Genomic DNA, 16,872 nt, shown 5'->3' with positions numbered 1-16,872 from the left:
CATGTAGGAGAGGCCTCATACCTTGTCTTGAAGGCTCTCCTGCTGAAATCCTTAGGCTAGAAACCTTCCCTTCAGAGGGCTGGGAAGTGTTCTCAAAGTTTTTGTTTGGGTTTAAACACTCAGTTTAAAGACAAGTTAGAAAACATGAATCCTGGCATGGTTTGGGATGTGAAGGGACATTAAAGATCATGCAGTGCCACCCCCTGCCATGGGCAGGGCACCTTCCACTAGCCCAGATTGCTCCAAGTCCAGTCCAACCCGGCCTTGAACATTTCCAGGAATGGCAGCCACAGCTTCTCTGGGCAACCTGTGCCAGGGCCTCACCACCTTCACAGGGCAGAATTTCTTCCCAATATGCAATATACACCTGCCCTCCCTCAGCCACCACCCCTTGTCATGCTCTTGTCCAAAGTCCCTCTCCATCTCTTTTGCAGCCCCTTTAGGCCCTGGAAGGGGCTCTGAGGTCTCCCTGTAGCCTTCTCTTCTCCAGGTGAACACCCCCAGCTCTCCCAGCCTGGCTCCAGAGCAGAGGGGCTCCAGCCTCTCTGAAGGATCCTGTAGTAACAGGGACTCCTCTGGACTCATTCCTGTGCTGGGAGCCCCAGAGCTGGATACAGCACTGAGGTGGAGTCCCAGAAGGACAGAGGACAGGGAGAGAATCCCCTTGCCCTGTTTTTGATGCAGCCCAGGATACTTTTACCTCTGTAATTTACCTGCCTGCCCCTGTCAGCCCCTGGTAACTGAATCTGAGGACTGATCCCAACCTTTCTGCATCCCAGGTCAGGATTTGGCTCTGTCAGCTGCAGGTGCACTGATCCCCTCGGGGAAGCATTAGCTGTGTTAGCCCCTGCCACCAGCAGGTCTGACACTCAGCAAGGAAAGGCTTTTAAAAAAGGATGCAGAAGAGGATGCTTGAAACCATCAATGGGATTCATGTGACTGGAAGCTTTCTCTGTGCTGGCAGCTGATGCCTTCTCCAGCCTGGCAGGCAAACAGCAATTAGGGAATGTTTCTGAGTAATTTCCTTCAGTTCCAGCTAAACTTCTCCAGTAGATGGGCAGACAGAGGTGTGGGGTTCAGTATCCCCCTGAATCACTCTGCTGCTGATTTAATTTTGGTTTATGTGTCTGGGTTGCATTAATTCATCCTGGTGGTCACTGCTTTCCATCATTCTTTTCCTCCTCAAACTGCCTCCTGGAGTTAACTGCTGTTCCATGGGCCTGTCCTGTGCTTTGAAGAAGTGCCTGACCTGGAGCAAAGAAAGCAATGTCCCCTGGGTGTTTCTGCAGCCTGGGGCTGCTCCAAGGACCTGTCGTGTGCAAGGCATGGAGATGAACACCTGGATCCCTGCTAGGGGAATTCTTAGCCTCTGTTTTCCCCATGCTGGGGGTGAGCAAAGGTCATGAGCTTTAGGAAATACCCCAGGATGGACAGAGATAATGTAGTAATTAAGCCTGGGTATTAATTTGGGTAAAAGACCAGACAAGGCACAGTGCCTGTGTGCCTGGTGCTGTGCAGGGGCACAGAAGGGCAGGCAGGGCTTTCCAAAGCCATCAGCGCTTTGGGGTGTCCCTGCTTTTGGGGAGTCCCTGAAATGATGTGGGTTTTGAGCTGCCCTGAAGGACCTTCCTGCCTCCAAGCAGGTGTCAGACCTGCTCACTGCCAGACACTCCCTCTGCCCACCTTTTGAGCAGTGGCTGGAGAGTCAGGTGAACTCCTCTTCATCCATCTCCCAGCCCCTGCTGCTGTCCATGCTTGATAAAGGTAATTAAACATCCCAGGAGATGCAGCAGGACTGAATGCTTCATGGAAGAGCACAGAAAACTTTGCAGTGACTGGGGAAGTTCACTGGGGGTGGGAAACCATCACCAGGGAACTAATTAGACAGCAAATTGTCCCGACTTCCCTGCTTGGGCTTCAAAGGGGAATGTTAGCCCAGGATGCAGGCAAGCCCTGCGTGTAGTTTGTACTTAAAAACCTTGTTATTTAAAATAGAAAACAATTTCTTGAGCCAGCTGCACGATGCTAAATTTGTTCAAGTGGGGACCAGACCAATGTGAGCCACGAGCGAGGTGCTCCTGCTGTTGCAGAGGGCAAAGGATGAGGATTTTGGAGGAGGTGGACCTGGAGCCCTGCTGGATGAGTGCTGATGGTGGTGCCCCAGCCCTGCCCAGCATCCCTGGGCCGTTCATCCCCTCTTAGTTCACAGCCTGTGAGATGTACCCAGTTGAACACAAGTGTTCTGAAACACACATGGTTTCCAAAAAGTTGATGGCTCACCTGTGTTTCAAACGAATGAAAGGGCTGGGACATATCTGAGGGCATAAATTTGGGGCAGTCCTTGCCAGGACAGTGAGGGTTTAACTCCAGCACCCCAAAGCAGCAGTATTTGCCAGGCTTTCCCAGTGCCTGTGCTGGGTGCTGCTCCCATCCCCTCGTGGGTACCCCAGAACTGGGTGCTGTGACTGAGCAGCACTCGGTCTTGCAGAAATCTCCAACCTCCTCCAAAGGCAGCTGCAAAAAATAGCTCAGAAGAGCCTTGTCTGATGCCTCTCTGCCTAAACTCACCCTGGGAGGCTCTGCCCTTGTCCAGCTGGTGCTGAGCACGGATGGGAGCGGAGCAGGGAGCACCCTTCAGCCAGCACAGCACCGGCTTCCCAGAAGAGGGTGCTGTCAGGCAGAAAATAGCGAGCAGAAGGCAGGTGTTTAGGCTCTGAAATTGTTTATCTTTAACTCTCCTGGGTGTTTCGGTTGTGCTGCAGCCCTGACCCTCCAGCACTGCGTGGCTCCAATGCTCTTGGTTAATTCAGTGGCTGAAAATGCTGTTGCAGCGTGGATTTTAATGCAGGTGGGACAACAAGCCTGTGACAGGCTTAGAAACGTAGTTCGTGGTCGTTCACCTTCAGGGGAGTGCACAGCCTGGAATAATCATGGAATGGTCCAAGTTGGAAGGGACCTTAAAACCGTCTCGTTCTCACCCCGTGCCACGGGCAGGGACACTTCCCGCTAGAACAGGTTGCTCCAAGCCCCATCCAACCATCCCGAGTGTGGATGGCTGTAGTGCAGCCTCCTGATCAGCAGAGTCTGGGACACAATTTGCCTCAGACTCAAGCGGGCTTTGCAAACAGATGCCATGAACCCCTCTGTTCTTGCTCTGCTGCTGGAATGGGATGCTGTGGAGGGGAGTCTGAAGTTAAGAACGTGGACCTTACCTTGCTGGTGTGTTGCAAAAATCGCCCCGATAAAAAAATAAAAACTGCTGAAGGTGACAGGCTTGTCCTAACAAATTCAGCTCAAACAGGTGCACTTTGGAAGCTCAGCTTAAACCTTTTTGATTCCTATCTCTGCTGTGACCTGCAGTTCACCCTCTGTGCCACACAGGCAGAGTTTAGTATTTATAAGCCCCAGTCTAACTCCACGTGGCTCTGCCACCCTCATTTCCATGTTCCCATCCGGGCTGATCGTGTAACCGTGCTGTAATCTGCAGCCATCTCCCTGCACAGGGACAGGAGAGCACTGCCCATTCATCTTATAAAGCTCAGAAAAATGAAAAGTGCTGGCAAACCCCACTGGTCTTTTCTAAGTTACTACAGGATCCTTCAGGTTGGAAAAGACCTCTAAAATCATTGAGTCCAACCATTAATCCAGCACTGCCAAGCCCACCGCTAAACTTTTGGAGGAGAAATTGTTTCGAATATCCAATCTAAACCTCACCTGGCTCAATTTGAGGCTGTTTCCTTTTATCCTACCTCTTGTTACCTGGGACAAGATATTGACCCACCCCACCTGGCTGCTCCCTCCTGTCAGGGAGTTGTGCAGAGCCACAAGGTCCCCCCTGAGCCTCCTTCTCCAGGCTGAGCCCCTTTCCCAGCTCTGTCAGCTGCTCCTGGTGCTCCAGACCCATTCCCAACTCCATTGCCCTTCTCTGGACCTGCTCCAGCCCCTCAGTATCTCCACTTGCATCACTTGGATCATCTGTGGATTCAGTGTTTAGGATCACCCCCACTTTCAGGAAGTGTTTAAAGAGGAGGAGTAAAATAGAAAGGCTAATTTTCTCTTCTAATACAAGAAGTGGTGAATAATTAATAAAATTAGCAGGTGACAGCTTTGAAAGGAAGGAAGGAAGGAGGAAAGATCTCTGTGTGTTTGCGCTGTTCTTCCTCTCTTTGCTTCGTGTCTTCTGCTGGCCATTGGCTGGTCTGGCCCTTGCCTGATCACTCCATGCCCTTGTCCCACATCCCTCTCCAGCTCTCCTGGAGCCCCTTTAGGCTCTGGAAGGGGCTCTGAGGTCTCCCTGTAGCCTTCTCTTCTGCAGGTGAACATTCCCAGCTCTCCCAGCCTGGCTCCAGAGCAGAGCATTTCCGTGACCTACTCTGGATTTGCTCCAGCAGATCCATGTCCCTCTTACGCTGGAGACCCCAGAGCAGGACACAGCTCTACAGCTGGAGTCTCAGGAGACTGGAGTAAAGGGGGAGAATCACCTCCCATCTTAATTCAATATCCCTGAGCTTTGTTTCCCTCTGAGCAGGAGCCCCTCAGTAATTTCCCAAATCCCACCATGCCACTTGCAAAAAATATAACGATGAAGAGCAAAGCCCACGGCTGAATTGTCTGCTCTTGGGGGAAATCAGATATGAAATAATAAATATATATTATATCCTCCAGGCAAAACCCTGCTGGCCACTAATGCCCACAGATTAATTGTACTAATCCTGTGTGATCAAGGGGAGGTGGTTGGATACTTAGCACTATTTTGGTCCATCGCTTATGAAACTCCATCTCTGTGTTTGAGAGAAAAGACTTTACATAACCCTAATCACTCAGATAAGAAAAGGACTAAACTGTCCCAAAACATTTTATCTTCTGCACAGAAGCTGCCTATGAATTTTGACTTGATTAAACAACGAGGCAATGCAATATTTTTGTTCAGAATAACAAATGTCCCTCTGTGGGGGAGAAGGAGCAGAGCTGCTCTCTCAACTAGCAAATGGAAATGGGGATTGATGGAGGCTGGAGAATCCAGAAATTCACCTGGTTGGAGAGAGTTGCTTGGAAAATAGCTAAGGAAAGGATCACAGAGTCATGGAATGGTTTGGGTTGGAAGGGACCTGAAAGCTCATCCAGTTCCAATCCCCTGCCATGTCCAGGGACACCTCCCACTAGACCAGGTTGCTCCAAAACCCATCCAACCTGGCCTTGAAACATCCCACTGGATCACCAAGTGGCCTGTGACACACATCTGGCTCAGAGATGTCCCCAAGGGAGTATCCCAGGTACCTCTGTTTGTGACAGATTTTTTCAGACTGGTTTACACCAAGATGAGTGAGGACCCTGAGTGTGCTTTTCCAGATGTTTAGAGGGAGAGTTAAGTCCTTTCTCAGTGATTCCTGCAGGAAAACCTCAGCCTCACACTATTTCCCCCTCAGACCTGCCATGGGATGAAGGGTTGAATCAAGATGAGGATGATGGTTCCCTGGTCCCAGGTGGATGCTTCCATCCTGAGCTCTTACCTCCCCCACCCTCATCCCATTCAGGATGACTTGAATCTGACAGCACTGATGCACATCTTTCTGTAATACAGCTTTTAATGAGAAAAATAGAGGCAAATTACCTGCACATCAGAGCAGATACAGAAAAAATCTAGGGTGAAGAGTGAGTCTCGTAGCTGGAGGATCCCGTGCAGCAAATGCATGCTGGGATGTGATGTTAAAAAGAAGGATAAGTACAAAATGCAGTTTATTTCATTCTGTGAACAGCAAACAACACTGGATCATATATTATTATTTCACTCCTGCTGGTTACTCCATGTCCTGCCCAGCTACCTTCTGCCCACCGCTAAATGAAAACAAAGTTATAAAAAAATATGACTGGGAAATTCTGTGGGTTATACCAGCCTTTCCACACTCCTGCCTGCCCCACAAACCTCCTCAGAGAGCCTGCAGGCAGAGCTCCATCTGCACAGCCAACACTGCCAGAGGGGAGTTTCTGCACCAGAGACATCTGCAGCGCTGACCCCGTGCACCAATTTTGTCTAATAACTAAAAACTCCTGGCTGTTCTTCCCAAATAGATTGGATGCTGTAGGGTAAAAGCACCATGGACTGATGAGGATGTCTTGCTCCAAGCCTGGCTCCCCTTTGCTGCTCGTGGAGACACAGCCAGAAAGAGTCCTGGAGTCTGATCGCAGGGTCATAATTTACAAGGAGCAGAAAAATCGCTTTCCCCATCTGTTTCTTTCCTTTGGTTTTGAACCAGCTCAGGTGTTTACATCAGGTGAGATAAAGTACAGAATCACAGAATCACAAAATACCCTGAGCTGGAAGGGACCCACAAGGATCATCGAGTCCAACTCCTGGCCCTGCACAGGACACCCCCAAAAATCCCACCCTGTGGACCTGCAACCGCTGAGATAGGGCAAAACACGTCTATTCCAAACTTGCTTTATTTCCTCACTCGACCCTGGGAAGATTTGCAGGTGAGGGAGGCTTTGTTATGAGAATTTATCTCCATCCACCCCATGTCCGACTTTTCTAGAAAGCCCCAACCACAGCCCATAAACACGGAGCTGCTTCTCTCCTCCAAAGCTGTGTCCAGCCAGGCTGTGCTCGCTCTCTAATTGTCCTCCAGGCTCTCATTTGGAAGACGCTGAGGCAAAGCCTTTTCTCCTTGTATCCCTGCTCCAGGAACGCAGTCTGGTGCTCATCACTCACAATCCCCTGGCTGGAAAAGCCATCACCTCATCAGGGCAGGAGTTTTGCCATGTGATGTCTGTGGCTGCCTCTCCACCGTCCTGGCTCCGGTTTGTTTGTGTGCAGAGGGGTTATTAGCAAAGACCTAACGTGGGCAAAAGAAATCAGTCAGGAAAGAGGCACTGGGTAATTTATTCCTCGCTGTCATTTCACTCCTGAAAGCAAATCCCCGAGCCAGGGGTGAGGCAGGGGGGACTGGGTGGCGAGGGCTGAGCCAGCCCGGCTGTGTCTGTAGCTTGCAGAAATAGGGCAGAGCCGTGCAAAGATTACTGGAGCAAGAACATCTTGCACAAAGGAAAAAGGCTACAAAGCTTTCAGGAAGCAGCAGTCCTCCACCACAGCCTGTTTTCAAGTGAATGGATTAATTCCCTGCTTTTCATGTAACTGTTTTGTGTACATTTGTGTTATCATGGCCTGTTATCGCTCTGCCTATTTAGGGCTGATGAATTTACCACCAGCGAAACGAATGTAGGGAGAACAGGCCAATTTAAAGAACAGAAATGCTGAAGGGAATCTTCAAACAGATCTACTTGGAGAGAATAAAGTGGGGGGATGGAGCACAGGGCACACACGAAATCCTGCAAGAGTGAGGACTGCCGAAAGCACAGAGGGGAGGGGATCACTCCCCACCAGGTGATTTTAGTGGGGAAGGAGCCTGCTTGAGCTCCAAAGACACATGCAAGTACTGAAAGCTGGTGTTGTATGGACGTGGGGTGGTGTCTCAGCACCTTTGTGCAATCCCAAAGGCAACATCTGGCAGCTGAGGAGGGAGTGGGAGGGTGGAAGGTGCTGCCCTGGGCACGGGGATCCTCAGCTCTGTGAAGAGGAGGGTGAACCCCCTCTTGCTGTTGCTGAAGTGAGCTCTGGCAGTCACACCATGGAATCAGAGAATCCTGGAATGGTTTGGGTTGGAAGGACCTTAAGGATCACCCCATTCCACCCCTGCCATGGGCAGGGACGTCTTCCACTATCCCAGGTTGCTCCAAGCCCTGTCCAGTCTGACCTTGAACACTTCCAAAAACCTCTTGGACATGGGTGGGGGGATCCCCAGCCTCCCTGCTGCAGGCTGCCGGGGCTGCAGGCTCCCAGGAGCCGTAGTCCTTGGTGGGGATGCTCCTTGCAGGATGCCAAAGTTTGGTGTCCAGGTGTTGTTTTAAGGAAATGCAGAGCCCAGTGCTGCAGCAGGCTGGAAACAGCTTTTTATTTACAATAGTTGTCTTTTTTAATTGCCATTTTTAGGCAGCTAAACTGAGCTGCTTTGCATCCTAAATCCCCAGCAGGTACCTCTGTGTTGTCCATGTGGATACTTTCACTCTGCTCATGTGGCTGACCCCCTTAGAGCTGGGCAAGGAAAGAGTCGTAGAATTCATGGAATATTCTGGGATGGAGGGGACCCACAAGGACCATCGAGTCCAGCTCCTGGCCCTGCACAGGACACCCCCAAAAATCACTCCATGAGCCGTCCTGCTTTCCTCTTCCATGACCTTTTTGTCTGTGGAGCTCAAAACTCTTTGCAAAAGGGAAAAAATGTAGTGAGGTGACTTGAGAGAGGAGGTTTGGTGTGACAGTGGCAGAGCCCAGGTCAGCACCCCCTGCCTGACAGGGTGAGGTAGAGTCCAGGAAAATTGTTCCCCCCCTGTGGCTGGGAGTCCCCCTGTGAACCCCCAGCTCCCAGGGAAGCCTGTAGCTGGGTGCTCTGCAGCAGCCTGCCTGGGTTAGGCTGTGGCTACAACCAGCAGTGCTGATGCCCTCAGAAACACACAGTAAATCCACGCTCCTGCCAGCCTGGGTCACACAGCAGCTCCTGGAGCATTTGGTGGCTGCTGGACATGTGCTGATTCAGGGCGAAGGGAGCCCTAAGCCACGTCACTGATAAAAAAAATGATGTTCCTGTACACCAGAGCACAATTTTCTCAACTCTTATGCTGAAACTTTTAGCCTGAGCCAGAGCTGGAGCCAGGGGTGGGTCCCATGGCAGAGCTGGATGATGCCATCCCAAATGGAGTGTAGCCGTATGGATGCAGGGCAGCAGGGAGCCCTCAGGGCTGGAGAAGTGTCCTTGGCCTGGTTGAATTACACAGACACAGCCACTCTGCCTGGCTATTTACCAGCAGCACCTTCCTGACAGCAGCTCTGGCAGTACAGGTCAAAATGCTGGGGACATGCTCTCAGAATTAGGAGGTTTTAAAGAAAATATTATTAATTAATTCATTACTAATTAAAAAAAAATAATAGTACTGTAAAATAGGAGTTCAGCCTGTGTTGGGCACTGCATATTTCGTGCAGCTTGTGTTTTCTGATTTCTAATGTGTGTCACTTAGAAGTCAAACTTCTACTGACGTCATGATTCAGATTAAATGAGTCCACAACTGTTTCAAAGCATGTCATGGAGGAGCAGAAGGATGAGGGTGTGCCTCTGACATAGCTTGCTTGTGGGATTTTGTTGAGATCCAAAGTTTCCCTTAGTTTCTCCATTTCCAAAATTAGTCTGAAAAACAATACCTGTCTTCTACAGGAATTCAGTATCCTCAGGGCAAAGAAATGCTGTTATATTTGAATTTTGAAATCTTGGGAAACACAGCTCCAGTTTTCCTTTTTTTCTCTCTGGATCATGCCCTGTCACACTTGTGGCTCACCAGGGGCTTGCCAAGTGACCACAAAAAGGAGGGACATTGACATCCTCTTTGGTTCTCTTTTCCAAGTTACAAAATGAAGAAAGACAAAACCCAGGGTGAAGTGGATGTTCCACATTCTCTTTTTGTTTTGGTTGGTTCTGTTGGTTTGTGGTTAAGGATGTGAGGTTACACATTGAAAGAGTTGGTTTGTTGAAGGAGAAGCCTCAGCTGTGACCTTGTGCTGTTGAACCAGGTACCTTTCCTGGGGATAAAATTGTGGAATGGTTTGGGCTGGAAGGGACCTTAAAGCTGACTGAGGTCACAGATGTTTTTATGGCCTCACTCAGATCTGCAGGGGGTGCCAAGGGAGAAGCTTTGGTGCTCTGATGGAGATCTCTCACCATGGCTTTGTTCCAGCAGGAGAAATCCCTCTGAAGGGCGGGGCTGTGCTTTGGGTCTGGAGATGGAGGCCCTGGTTCCACACACACACACCTTGAGCTCGATAACCTGGTGCCACCTGGCAGCATCCCCTTGGCCCTGAATGGGATGAGAGGCAGCCAAGGTAGTGGTGGTGGGCAAATATTCATTCCCCATGGAGCTGAGAGTCAAATCTGAGCAGACAAAGCTCGTGTGGAAGTGTGTGATACTCAGTACCCTGGGGCTCACCCAGTTTTCACCCTGCTCTTTTTCCTTCCCTCAGTCCCTGTCTCTGGGGACACCAGACTCTCCACGGCCTGGGATTCTCCAAGCAGTTCTCATGGGAACTGTCCTGTTCTCAAAGGACAAGTAAACATCCCAAGGCACTTCTGTTGGAGCACATGTTTGCTCTGGAGCCAAGGACCCTCTCCTTCCCACCACAGCAGAACACGCCAAGCACCACTTGTGTCCCATCAAGCACGACAGGAGCTCTCTTGCTCAAACACTGCCCACCACAGCCTGTCCCCAGCTCCATCTCCATCCAGACAGGCCATGCTGAAAGCTGGAGACAGAACTGATGCTGAGGTCATACACAAAGATTGTCAATGAGGTGATGCTTGGCCAAACTCCCCCTGAAATCCAGGCAAAAATTGTGCCTAACTTGCTTTAAGACAAGTCTTACCACAGTGGAAAACCAGATTCCTTTTTAAAAGTCATCAGAGCTTGGATGTCTCTTCAGTAACATGACTTTTACTTAGGTTTAACTGCATTGGTTTCAGTTTTACTCCATTCAATTCACTGTAAAACCAGGCCTTGTCGGCATCCTTTTCCTTGGTGACAGAGACTGCTCAGGCAATGCGTACACAGGTGGGTTTCCAATAAAATCTATGCAGTGCAAAATATTATTTTATTTATTAATAAAATTATTTATTATTATCTGGGAGCCTTTTTAATGGGGGAGAAAAGGATGAAGGCTGTTTTGCTGCTGTGAGATTTGGCTTTGTTCAATCCCGATGTCCCTGCCCATGACGGGGGGATGGAACTGGATGATCTTTAAGGTCCCTTCCAACCCAAACCATTCTGTGATTCTGTGACAATCTCCAGTTAAACCCAGTTAAACGTGGTTGCTACTGGTACACATCTGGCTCTGGCACCACTCACCTGTTGCAGTGAGGGTAGAACACAGTGTGGTTCTCTCGGTGATATTTATGATAAACCCCCCCAAAAAAAACAGAAGAGAGGCTCAGTTTGTTTTCTTCTTTTCTTTGAATACTTATTTATTTAGGAGATATTACAAACTGCCAGCCCTGATTTTCCCCAGAAGATAGGACTGGCCATGGTGAAGGGTGGAAGACCCAGTGATGTCCAGGAGAGCTGCTGGCATTGACTCACTGCCCTGTCCCTGTGCAGGGACAAAATGATTCAGCTGGAAATCCTCTCACAGCAGTTCCTGTTCCTGGCAAAAGTCTCTACAGCTTGGCTAATGGAAAGGAAATAAATGCTGTCCATCATTCTGTCCCCACTGACAGGCTCTGCTGTACCCTACTGGCCTACTACTGAGGCCATTTTGCTTTGTCCAGTTTGGCTCAGCCATGTTATTGCCAAGGAACAGTTCCCAGTCCTGCAGAGAGGTTTCTCCTGCATAGAGACCCATTTTTTCTAACAAGGGTGATCCTTAGATTTCCCTGGAACATCCTAAACTTGTTGTTTTCACTCATACATTTCAATCCACATCTCTGCTTCACCAGGGACTTTCAAGACACAAAGATTCACCTGACCAGGGAGCACTCAAACAAACCATCAGCAGTGAGTTATAACAGCTGCTGACTGTCCACGGTTTTGAGTAGCTGCACAGTCCCTTTACACCAGGGAAAGGAAGGGAAAACATCCCTAGAGGGAAATAATTTCCAGTTCTCTGGTCCACAAAGTCTGAAGTGTTTCACCTATTCCTGCTGCTCAGTTTGAATTCCCTAAATCCATAAATTTGAATGCCCAGTGGAGTCCATACCCTACCAAGAGCATCACAGTAAGAGGTAGGGAAGCAGGTGCTGAAAGCCAGCTCAAGCTTCTCAAGCTGCTGAAGTCATCGATGCCTCTGGGACTCGTGGTGGCAAAGCCGCCTGCTCATCAGGGATGTGAAACTCGATGTAAGGAAAGCCACTCTGATTTACACCCACGGATTGGGGTTGTGGGAGCGCAAATCAGAACACAATCCCCTGGCTTCTGGGCTGCCTTTGGGAAAACAGTCATTAGTTTTGCATAACTCACTTTTAGGGACCTGGATTAAACCAATCTGGCAGCCTGGTTTGGGGGATTCAAGGCTTAAAACCCTCATTTAGCTGGCAGTAGTTTGTCCCAAATCTGTATCACCCACTTGGGAAGGGTCCATCAGCTCCCTCAAGGTGTGGATCAGAGACGCATGAGGGAGGAGACTGGGTTTAAACCCTTGCCTGCAGGGGAGAGGTTCCCTTCATCTTTTAGAGACACAGTGATGTAACAAAAATAAACCCTGCCTGACACTCCTGGTTCTATACTGTCCACACAAGGTAATTTTGGCATCCACAACTTTGGCAGCCTTTAGTGGCACATTACACCACTACAAAGGATGCCAAGCTCTTATCCCTCCATCTCCAAGTGCTTGGCTCTCCAGCCCCATCCCACAGCTGTGAGCAAGTGATACCCCGAGGTTTGTACTCAGAAAAGTGGTACAGGATTGGTTTTCAGCTGTCCTGTGTCCCCTTAGCCTCACTGCCCCGCAGGTTGACCTGCCCACCCCCAGATCCTGCCCACATAGAGTTTGTCTCCATCCCTTGCCCTTCCCAAAGGATTTTCCCTCAGGAGCAGGCACACCACCTGCTCAGCTCTCCACATCACTCCTCACAGGGCCCAGTGCCCTCTGCTCAGCAGGGTGGGGTCCAGTCCGCGCGTTCTCCCCAGACTTTGAGCAGGGAGAAGCTCCTTCCCTCGTGTGGATTTTCTGGTGCCTCCTCAGGTACTTCTTCAGCCGGTAGCGCTTCCCACAGACCCCACACTTGTGGGCTCCCCCCCGAGAGTGCAGCAGCTGGTGCTTGATCAGGTGGCGCCTGTGGGGGAAGCACTTCCCACACTTGGTGCACTTGCAGGGCCCCATGCGGGCGTGGATGGTTTGGTGCCGGAAGAGGTTGGCCTTCTGGTTGAAGGTCTTCTCGCACTCGGGGCACCGGTAGGGCTCCTCCTTGGTGTGGATCCTCTGGTGCCGGAGCAGGTTGGAGCGCTGGCTGAAGCTCTTGCCGCACTCGGGGCACTTGAAGGGCTCGCTGAGGTGGGCGCGCTGGTGCCGCCGCAGCTTGCGCTTCATGCGGAAGCTCTCCCCGCACTCGCTGCACTTGTAGGGCCCCTCGCTCGTGTGGATCTTCCTGTGCCTCGTCAGGTTCGACTTCTGGTTGAAGCTCTTCCCGCACTCGGGGCAGGGGAATGTCCGTTCGCCCCGGGGGTCTCCTTTTGCTGAGGGATCTTTCCTGGACGTGGATTTCTTATGCTTCTCCAGCATCTCCTCTCTGGTGGACTGGCAGCATTTCTCCTGCTTCTTCTTTGGGCTCTGGCTCTCCTGGTGGTTGGCCACCACACCAGGTTCCTCTTGAATTTGGATCCTCTGGACAGCACTGGGGTTTGGCTTCTGTCCATAACACATCCCAAAATCAGTGCTTTCCTCAGGTTCTTCCTTCACATGAAGCACGCGTTTACTGACCACTGGGACTTCCCATTTGTGCTGCCCATCTGCATCTTCTTCCTTTTTAGGCTGTCTCCCCTCTAAGACTGGTGGTGGGATCTTTGAATCAAAGAGCTTTCCATAGGTTGGGTTTTCTGGTGGCTCTTCCTTGACGTGAAGTTTCTGGCAGGCTGCTGCAGCAGTGCCTGCTGTGCCATCAGTGGGTGGTTCTGGTTCCTCCTTCACCTGGATTTTCCAAGGAGGGTTTCTTGGGTTTGATGGATTTCTAGGTATGCTACACTCCTGGGCCACATCTCCTTTACGGGCCATGTTCTCCAGCACACTCTCCTCTGGCCTGAAGCCAAAATCAGGCTCCTCTTTAATCTGGACGACACTGTCGCTGTGCCCTTTTTGCTTGGCGTGGTTCCTCTGGTGGACACTGAAGCACCTTTTGGTGCTCAAACCCTTCCCACACTCCATGCAGATGAAAGGGCCCCCCCAGAGGTGCCCCTTCTGCTGAGCCAGCAGTGTGCCCTCTGCCCAGAACACCTGCGGCACTGGGGGCACTCGCAGGGCTTCTCCCTCCTGTGCACCTCCCCGTGGGCCGTGAGGGTGCCCTTCTCCACAAAGCTCTTCCCTCGCTCGGCGCAGGCGGACGGGCTCCCCTCGCCGTGGGTGCGCGTGTGGGCGCTGAGGGAGACCCTGGAGCTCAGGCTCTCGCCGAAGGGGCCGGCCCTGGCGTGAGGCCTCTGGAGGGCAGCCAGGCAGATCCCCAGGCAGGAGCAGCACCTGCAGTTCCCACAGCAGAAGGGTCTCTGCCCCGTGTGGATGCTCTGGTGGGTGGCCAGGTGGGCCCACGTGGTGAAGCGCCGCCTGCACGCCCCACAAGGGAAGATCTGCTCTGCTGTGTGGATCTGCTGGTGCCTGCTCAGGTTCCCCTGCCTGCTGAAGGATTTCCTGCACTCCTCGCATGGGTGGGTCTGTGGCACCCTGGGTTTGACCACATCCCTCATGGCAGGTCCTCAATAGCTGCCAGGCAGCCCATGGGTACAACAGAGCCACAGTGGGGATGCAAAAACCACCAGGACACACATCAAAGAGTGCTGGAATGGATGCATTCCCCGTGGGAACGGGGTGCTGCTGCTCTATGCCAGCTCAGGGCCAACACAGTGTGCTGCTCTTCCTCATTCCTTGGCCTTCTGACACCTCAGCTTGTAGATGAAATGCTTATAGCTCCATCTCCATCCTCCTTTTGTCTGGAGAGGCTTCCCTGGCATTCCTGGAAAGGCTTCTCTGCTATTCCTGGAGACTTAAACTGCCAGATTGAAAAAATAAAGGGAAAATTATTAGGTTGTTATCTCTTCTCCACCTCCTGTATTCAGTACGTCAACACAATGGGTGGCACCTTGGCTGCTCCACAAAACACTGAACCAGAGGCCAACAAAGCCAGAGGCTCAACTGGACACTGGCAGAGAGGGCAGGAATGGGATGATTTCCCAAAGTTTTGGGGGGTCAGTGATGCATTTGCTGTCACAATGACACTGAGGTATCAGCTCTACTACTGCCATGCTAGTGATTTATTCTCAGAACAGTCCTCTGTCCTTTGATCAAGAAGATATGAAAGTTAATTAAATAATGCACTTTGCAGTAGTTATTGTAATTAGACTCATTTTTGGCGAGTGGCTGCAGAGCAAATGAGATCCCCTGAACTGAGAAGAAACCCCAAACTCGTCATCACTTGCAAAACTGGGGTGCCCTGCTTTGGATGGACAGATCTCCATGCACAGGGGAGGACAGGTCAGTGATGTCCGCAGTGGGAAGCTGAAGAAGGGAAATCTGGAAGCTGAAGTGACTTTGTCCTCCTCAAGAGGGTCCAGTTGGCAGGAGGGTGTGGGTCCTTATGCATTTCCATTTGAAAAGTAAATAAATCAGGGCCAACAGAGATGTGAGCAGTGTCTCCCATCAGGAGGGTGGATTGCAGCTGGAAAAGGAGCCAGAAAGGCTGAGGGGAGGAAGGCAGTGGGGATGACTGTCAACAGGAGCACATGTGGCTGGGCAGGCTTGCACTGATGGCTGAGGCCGAGGCTGCCAAAATCTCCAGTTATGGGGCAGGAGGCCAGCAGGGACACAGGCTGCCGGTGAGATCTCATCCCAGGAGGTCTGGGAGGCCAGCAGGGCGGTGGCTGGGAAGATGAGTCCCTGGGGAGCTGAGGTGCAGGGGCTGGGGAGGGGGCTTGCCATGGATCAGGGGACAGGCAGTGGGAGATGTGGAGGATAAACATCCAGGCACAACTGGGATGCAGAGTTTGCAGCTCTGAGTTCATCAGAGGAGAGGGGTCAGTGTGGTAAATTAATTGGGCAGCTATTTCGGTTATAATGGGGAAAATTACTTCAGATTTGGTCATGCCATGTGTTTCCCCACCAGCCAATCCATCTGGATCCCACTGTTGCTGGTAAGAGCTATGAACACAATGGTGCTCCCATCCCAGCTGAGTTCTTCAGGATGGTACAGAGGAACCACAGGAAAACAAAACCAATACTAGTAGTAGTAATATTAATATTATTATTAATATTAATGCTAACATTAATAGTAATAATATTATTAAAATTAATGTTAATAGAACTAATATAATTAATATTAATAACATTAATATTAATAATACATCCCAAAACCCAACCACCTGCGAAGTTATACTGAGCCAGGAGAGACAAAACACACCCACCTGGAGCAGGAACTGGGCTCAGTGTTTGCTGTTGGAGGGGAGACACCCCAGCACTCCTTCGTCGCGGGGGGAGGAGCTGTGTTTTATCTCAAAGCAGACAAAGCCTCAGCAGCAGCCAGGCTGGAAAGAGGACTCAGAAAAGTTCAGTATTGCATCTTTATTAAGGAAAGTCATTAACCCCGAGTGGATAGTGGATTTAGCCTCGGCACCAAGGACCCTCCTGGGGTCTGGGTGATGCTGGGGGGTCCCGGGGGGGCCGCAGGTGCCAGTGGGTCACTGCAGTGTCCACGGCCTCTCCCCTCACCAGGGATGCTCACACTTGCCCCTTAGGGAAACACCGCCCTGGCAGCAGCGTTTCAATCGCCAGGAATTCCGGCAAAAAGCAACAAATCCCTCAACTCAGACCAACGCCAAAGAAGAAATTCCTGCCTCCTTTCTACCTTTTTTTTTTTTTTTTTTTTTTCCACTCTCCAGATCCTCCACATCCCAACCCACCCTTTACTTCCAGCTCCGCCATCCCCGGGGCTCGGGGTTTGAAGGAAGGGCAGAACCAGATCCCAGGGAGTTGCTGTGTCCTTCCCTCGGCTCCGGGGACTCAGGAAAGGCTGGTGGCCGAGCACCCCTTACCTGGGCGGTCCCTCAGGTGCGCGCTGGCATCTCCCTCCTCCGGAGCATCCCCGG

General features: G+C 51.0%; 1 pseudogene; it reads right to left on the bottom strand.

Moving 5' to 3' along the window:
* Positions 1 to 11,033: 11,033 nt before the first annotated feature.
* Positions 11,034 to 16,650, bottom strand: LOC104686407 (annotated as a pseudogene).
* Between the last annotated feature and the right edge of the window lie 222 nt (positions 16,651 to 16,872).

This window comes from Corvus cornix, chromosome 2, assembly GCF_000738735.6.
Source record: "Corvus cornix cornix isolate S_Up_H32 chromosome 2, ASM73873v5, whole genome shotgun sequence".
Taxonomy (NCBI): Eukaryota; Metazoa; Chordata; class Aves; order Passeriformes; family Corvidae; genus Corvus; species Corvus cornix.
The sequence above is the reverse complement of the archived record's forward strand: the minus strand, read 5'-3'. Positions and strand labels throughout refer to the sequence as shown.